Source organism: Morone saxatilis, unplaced genomic scaffold (assembly GCF_004916995.1).
Source record: "Morone saxatilis isolate NCDOM2014 unplaced genomic scaffold, NCSU_SB_2.0 Contig3, whole genome shotgun sequence".
Lineage (NCBI taxonomy): Eukaryota > Metazoa > Chordata > Actinopteri > Moronidae > Morone > Morone saxatilis.
In genome coordinates this window covers 9,652,863-9,660,581 of record NW_023339873.1, presented here as the reverse complement: position 1 = coordinate 9,660,581, position 7,719 = coordinate 9,652,863, and the positions used below count along the sequence as shown (strand labels likewise).

The 7,719-nt window shown below is 43.0% G+C and overlaps 1 protein-coding gene across 1 annotated transcript in view; it reads right to left on the bottom strand.

Annotated features, from left to right (window-relative positions):
• The window catches only part of spred1 (sprouty related EVH1 domain containing 1), a 45,359-nt gene that overhangs the window by 32,602 nt on the left and 5,038 nt on the right, over positions 1-7,719 (bottom strand). The window lies entirely within an intron of this gene.

The following is a 7,719-nucleotide window of genomic DNA, read 5'->3' as shown; positions in this document are numbered from 1 at the left end:
ACAATTTCAGCAGTAAAGATTTAAAAAAAAAAAAAAAAAAAAACAAAAAAAAGTGGTTCGGGCGGTCGGTGAACGCTGCTTGATGAAATAAAACACAGAACATTGCTTAATGGCCCGTGTGTCGTGTGTGTGTCCAACCCAACGTCCTTCCTCCAGATTATTTTCTACTTTGCGTGCTATCACCAGACGCTTCCCATCTGTGTATCAATGCGTGAATTGAGGGAAACTTCTTTTGGGAAGTGCGGGGGGACTACTTTTCTGTCCAATCCTTTGGAGAGAAACACTCCCTAAACTTTACCGCACACGGCGTTACACGGGAGCGCGTTTTACCACAATATGCGGCAGCTCTTTACCCGAGATCGCATGAAAGTCGTGCTGGCGGCGCTTGTTTTATCGCAACAGTGTTACTGTTTTACACGCTCCGCGGAAAGGATCTACATTTTCTCAACGGCGGGGTCACACAATCCGCCAGTTTTCCGATGTTTCATTCCAAAACCGAGTTTGAATGAGAATATAGATTAAAAATGATCACCACTACATAGAAGGAAAAAAATTTCAAAGATAGAACCTGCTCTTTACACTTTAGCATCGATTACTGAACAAACATTATGGATATTATATACATATATATACACGAATATTGGATGCCCTTTACCTGCAGATTTACTCGGACCCGTTGCCGGAGCAGCCGCTCCAGCAGCGCCTATCTATATCAAGTTTGTTCCTGGACAAATGAATTAAGAGCGAATAGGATCTCGAACACCAGCACACTAAATACCTGCCAACGCCTACGGTCTACAACACCTTCTAGCATTTTTCTGAGGATCGTATTCACATTCTTGCAAACCCAGGGGCAGCCGTGTGCGTTGAAGAAGAGGATGATGGCCGCCTGCCGCATTTTGTTGTGGTCGGATTTTTATTCCAGCGGAGGATAAATGAATCAACGGTTGTACACTTCCTCCTGCGCGATTTAACGTTAGTTCCGAGCCGTAAAGCTAACGTGAAGCTAGCTCCACTTGGTTCACACAGGGACGCTTAAGTTAGGCATCCCATCTGAACACCGTCATCCACTAATCCGACAATAGGGGTGATCTTCCTCCATATGCTGCAACGCGAAACTCGCCCTGATATTTGTGGTATTTTACCTCCCCCGCCGTCACTACCGCGTCGTCGATGCTATTTAGCTAGGATCATTGGATCCCGTGAGGAAGAAAACATGAAGTGAAGATTCAACCAATCCAAACCAACGAGTTTGAGTACTCGTGTATACGATTTTAAAAAAAAAAAAAATGACTAATAAAATAAACCCTTTTACATTGTACCGACAGCACGGCTGCAATCAATATAGTACACTTGCTATCTTGTGGATATAACTGTGACGCTTTTGGCTCGCATCGATGAGCACCAGTTCCAATCGACATTTCTAAATGGGGGGGGCTTTAAATGTACACAGCATCAACCGCTGCAGCACGTGGAATTACATTAGATCCCCTTCATGATTTATGTGGCAAAAGCCAAGAGTATTTCTATCTCAGGGCTTTTATAATTCAGTTATAATACATACATGCATAGCTTCAAGCCAAAATGTATAGTGAAAGGCTGAGACAATTCATAAAATTAGGATATTTTATGGAACACAACTAAAATCTTTTTTGAGGGTTAGTTTGCAATGGCAGGTTGTGGTATTGTTTCAGTAATGCAATATCGTATAATGGTAAATAAAAAATGAGACATGGGTTTAACCTCTACCACTACCAAGCCACAAACAGGGATTTTTGAGCTTGCAACACTGGTTGAGAACGGGGAACTCAAATACATACAAGGAGATACAGTTATATAGTTAAAGCTGCCCCACCTTGCACCCCAAACTCTCTCCATGCATCTGGAGCACCCAAATCCACGAGTGCACCTATGAATCTTATTTGCAAATGTGTTAAAAGCCTTGCAGTGCGAATCGGTGGCCTGGTTGCGTAAGACTTAAATGCTATTGGATTTCTGTGCTGTGTGGAATGGCAAGAGATCAGGCTAAATGATTCTGCCTGGTTGTCATAGTGACAGCATGTTGTGTGAGAAGTTTCTTTGTATTTCTCTGGCTTTCATACAGCTTGTGCCACAGCCTTATGTTGCAGAGCATATAAAACATCCCTCTGTGTCACTGTATATAGATAGGACTCTCACATGTGCAGCCCTGACACATATTGTACACTTCCTTTGGTATTTGATTAGATTTTTTTTGTCCTGATGATTGCCTGAGAGCAAAGGTGAATTGTCCCTTGGGATTGTTTTCTCACCAGAAATGCAGATGTCAGCCTGATATAAATGTTACGTGCACTCATTTACACAATGTCTCACATTGGGTAATCAAGTTACAGACGACCATCTCGGTCTGCATTTCACTAAATGTGGCCTCTTGTCTTCACTTCTTCCTTTTCGAATTAGGTTACCACTGTCATCAAGCTTACAATCCCAAATAAAGTGTCCCTTGTTTGAAATAGTGCAGAAAAAAAGCAATGACCATGAATTTTCCCACTAGCATGCTTGTATCCTTTAGAGTATTCTGAGTTCAGGAAGTCAGCCTTCTTTCTCATCTCACAAATGTGGATGGCCTGTGGATTTCCGGTGTTTTTCACACACTGAACACAACACACTGTAGTGTACTTAAACAAGGCAACAGGATGTTTAGCTAACAGAGACATCCCTTGGCTTCCCTCACTAAGCGCAATCAGAGTCATCCCAATTCTCTTTAAGACGGTAAACAAGCTAACATTCCTATATTGCCAACAAGCAGCCGCAAAAGAAAGGATGTGTTTAGCTCGACTCAAACCTCATTCGGCAGAGTCCAACACAAACAGAACCTTACTTGACTTTCAGGAAGCTGGCTGGAGTGATTTGCAGATTGTAGTCTAGTTTTGGTCATGTTTCTGGATTTGTTAGTAATTACCTTAGCACTGACACTCGTTCCACAAACATATTTGCCATTTTCTTGGAGTGACTGGTTATTCTACATATAAACTTGAGAGCTTTAATTTCTTGAGATATGAGTTAACACCCAAAATGCATGAATGAAAGCCGGTTTGTGTAGGTGTGCTGTAATGCTCATTGTGAGTGGCTGCTTGCAAATACTAAACAGAATTTGAATGAAACTGAATTGATAAATTGAGCATTCACAGATGAACTTGATAGTGTGAATTGAAAATTCCCATGAATAAAAAAACATCTCTCCATGGCCACTTTTATTCAAAATAGCATGGGCGATTCATTCCTATTATTGGACTATGATGACTAGAATCAGATGACGACCTCAAAACACAGGTGATGTGATCACCAGCTCAGGCAGGCTCTGGTCACAAGAGAGGAGAAGTGAAGGCCTCTCTTTGTACAGCAACTATGGAAAGGAAATTCAGTGTCTGTGTAGTTGCCGCCATACAGTCTGCAGAGACCTCAGGGTTTCTAGTGAGAAAGACTGGAGATGGCTGATGACAGCTCTTGGTAAATAACCTAATCTCAGGATCCTCTGCCCTGTATTTGTTGTACCTCCCATCTTTCTCTCAATCAGTTACTTTTAAAACACCTTTAGCTTAACTTTCGTCGATGTGTGGACTTTCCTTTTCTTAAAAACACACACCTGTAGAGTTTCTTCGGGTTTGTCTGCGGGACCCCTCGGACAAGGACAGTGGACTCAAGGCAGTCTGGGCCAACAGGTGTGGCTTAAACAGGAAGTGCTGATTTTTAAAGGCCTGGCAGCTGAACACATCAATGCATACCTATGATTAGTGTGGGCCTGGCCTCGGAAGCCTGCAACTTTTCGGCACGCTAATTGTAGGGTGGTGAGCAGAAAAGGTGTAGTGGCTAGAGGGGAAGGAAGTGTGAGGGCCATCAGGCATGTTTGACTGTGTGCTGTGTGCTTGCTCTCTCTCTCTCTCTCTCTCTCTCTCTCTCCATTTCTCTGTGTATATGCATATGACCAGCGTGGAACTAAAGATGCAAACATTTATTGTATTGCTTAATCGTCCTCAGAATACTGGTTGAGAAATCTTTGATGTTATTTAAGCAGCATGAAGGGATTTTCCTTTTCAAGATTTTGTTTCAAGAATGTCTTAGAAGAGAGATGGATGTGGATAACTAGATGAGTGTGTCAAGCTTAAAGAGTCTGTCTCGTGACCATGCACAAGGATGTTGGTTCAGATGGAAGGTCATTATGGCTGCAAAGCCCTTGATGGAAACACATTTCTGGGATTGTCTAAGTTCTGTAAATGGTTAGAATTTGAACTATGTGAGCATCCATAAAAACACACTCCAGTGGAGGGAAAGTTGTGTGCTTATGCTGAGAATGAACAGAAACTAAAAGTGTAGATTTAAGGTGAAGTTTTATACTGTATTTTACAGCTTTCTATATATTATACATTCCATGTGTCATGAGGGTGTTCAGATTTGCTTGTAGGATTGAAACTTGGCTTCATTACAGTTAACACTCAAGATCTGCTTTACAGTAAATTTGTACCAGTCGCTAACCTCTCAACTACAGAAATGGGAAACTAAATTGGTTTCAGCCGCAGTTAGCTTTTTTTCAGTGCTCGAGACTCTGTTACTTCCTATTGTTTGCATGTTGTGCGTGGGCTTGATTGAAACCTGATCTAGCCGGGGAAGCTGTGTTTAGGGTGAGGTGGACAGGCCTTTGTTGCTGCCTGAGGGGTGTTTATTTGGGCGGCTTCAGTTGGCTTCCCTGTAATCATCATCCAGCCCCACAGGATAGAAGGGATTAATGAATATGTTGGAGGGGAAGTTACAGATGACTATTTACCATTCTCATGGGGATGAGAAAGAACAGCATGAGAGACGCAGGGGAAGAAGAAGTTTGCATGTGTGTGTGTGTATTTGTGTGTGGGCACGTGCATGCTTGTGTGGTTGTGTGTGTGCATTTATGTATAAAAGAAAGAGGAGTGAGAAAAGAGAGCTCATATTGGTCTTTTTATTACAATAAACTTAAAGGAATTGTTGAGATTTTGAGAAATACTCTTACTTGCCGAGAGTTGTTCTGTCATTACCCTGTTAGCTTAGCTTAGCACAAAGACTGGAAACAGGGGGAAACAACTAGCATGTCCAAAAAACAGCCTACAGTCACATAACACCCGGTAAAATCCATATGTTGTCATACTGTTCAGTTTTTGTACGAATTAAACAAACGTGACAAAATGTGTTTATAAGTGAGCTTTAGAGCTGGTAAGGACATTTAGTTAATTTTGGACAAAGCCAGGCTAACGGTTCCCACCAGTTTTCAGTCTCCGTGCTAAGCTGCTGCTAAGCGACTTACCGTACAGAAATGAGAGTGGTATCGATCCTCTCATCTAAGTCTCGGCAATGAGGCAAATAAGAGTTTTTATCAAAATGTCAGACTATTCCTTTAAGTAATACTGTTTAAATATACAGTTACAGAGTTAGTTTGACTCATTGCACCATGTTATTAATAAATTTTTTGTTGTCCGACACCGCAAATATGGATCTACGATAGAGGCTTTATTGTTTTTTCTGTGAAATAAGATGAAAAGTGAACGATTAATTTCACTGTGTCGTTTTCACTGCAACGTTTCCATTCTGCATCAAACGAGAAGGAATCAATGACTGTGAAAACTCTGAGTCAGACATGACTCCTCATATTACTCCTCGAAACAGTGTTCAGATGTCTCTCCTGTTCCCAAAACATCCCTTCACTCAAAACTACCTACACACACACACATATTTTTCTATGAAAATCTAGTAACAATAAGTCCCCCCCTCGTCAGCTGTGTAGCCCCCATCCCCATCCCTCTCTTTCTCTCCCCTATGGCCTCCTCCACTTAATCCTCCCGCTCATCTGGGAACCACCAGCACCCCTCCATGAAGAGACGCATTGTGCCCAGATTATTTGATTGTTTTCAGATGTTGAAGCTTTCCTACACAAAAGGGGAAGAACAGGGTTTGTCCAAAAGCCCTAGGCTACTTGGCCAATGGACGGACACACAGGGAGGCGGGGGGGGAGAAGGGATCGGCGCGGGGCTCAGGGAGCGGACACACGAGTCAGGAAGTGACCCCTGCAATGCCAGATTACAAACAATGTGCTCTCTCAACTTCTGCAGTCCTCGCTGTGGAACATACCACTTCGGCGACAGCCCAAGGGGTGGTGCTTGTAGGAGGAAGGAAGGACGGTTTCAGCCCTCTCTCTCCCTCTCTCTTTAATGCTGCATCCATTCAGTGAGTGGCGGAGGGAGTAGGTGGGTTGGGGGTAGTCGGGCCAGGAAGGCACTTCACTGATGAAAAGTCGCCACATGGAAATGGATGAGAAGTGGGCTGAGAGGGGTGGGGGGTGAGCGGGAGAAGGGCGGGAATTGGCTTGCGCTACCAGCAGACATGAACGGGGATGTAAGGAGGAAGAAAGGGAGGGAGGTGAAGGATGAGAGACAAGGATGGAGAAAAAGGATAAGGATAGCGATGGGGAATGCAAGAATAGGGGAAGTAAGCGTAACGGTGAGGGAGGAATGCCAAAGAGTAATGGTCTGATTCAGGGCTTGTCAAGCATGGAGTCCCGTGCCTGTCAAATAGCATGTAACCAACAACCTTTTTCTCTGTCTGATGGTGGAATAGTGTGGAGGGGAAGCAGCGCGTTAAACTCTGAATGGATCTTTTGTTCTGGGGTTGTTGTGCCTTTACATTTGACCAAGCCTGCAGATGAAACTGACTTTGCATGAGGTCCCATTCCCTCTCTTATAAATCCATCTGTCTCTCCATCCCATTTTCCAGTAGTTGTCTCCCTGTAGCCCCTTATTATCCCCTAAACTTGCCTCACCCTTGATGAGATTAGATTTTTCACGTTCTTCCTATCTGTGCTGTGTTCGTTCACATAAAGACTACCTGGGATTTTCTATTTTATGCTTGTCTAGAGAGAAAAGAACCTAACCAAATCTCCTGATAAATGAAAAAAAGACCCGGATGGACACACACACACACACACACACACACACACTCCACCCCCGTCTGCACTGTCATGTGTGACTCACAGTGCATCGCAGCACCGTATGAACTTCAAAAAGAGGCTGGCTGTACATTCACAGTGTATTCAACCCCTGCTCTTTAAATAGCTCAGCCTCCTCCAAACAGAAAAAAATCCATGCATTAAAAATGACTGAATCATACAAGAATTAAAGAGGCAGAGGACATCTTTTCACATAATGTCGAGAACAGCAGTAGCTGCACAGATAATACTAGTTTGTCTTGGTTTAAGCATATGCGTGTTCATGTGAGCGGGGAATCACATGTATGTATGTACAGGGAACATGTACGGTATGTTCTATATGTGTGTCTTAGCAGAATGTTAATGAGGTAATAGGTTATTTCATATTTGGTTGTCATGCTGCTTTTTATATATATATATATATATATATATAAAGTCAATATATACCTATAGCTGTACTGTATAGTGCTTGTATGTACACATGGGTACGAAAGTACATGCCTACACAGGTTGTATTTGTGATTGAGTATAAATGTGTGTTACTGAACTGTGTGTTTATGTTTAAATGTGTGTGTGTGTGTTCTGGAATGCACCTGGCCTGATAGGCAGGCAGAGGAATGCTGAATACTGTCTCTCGCCCAGGGAGGCAGGGCTGGAATGTGGCCCAGGCCCTATTCTTCTCTCCACTGCACAGCACAGGAGAGCTGCAGGTTCACTTACACACACACACACAC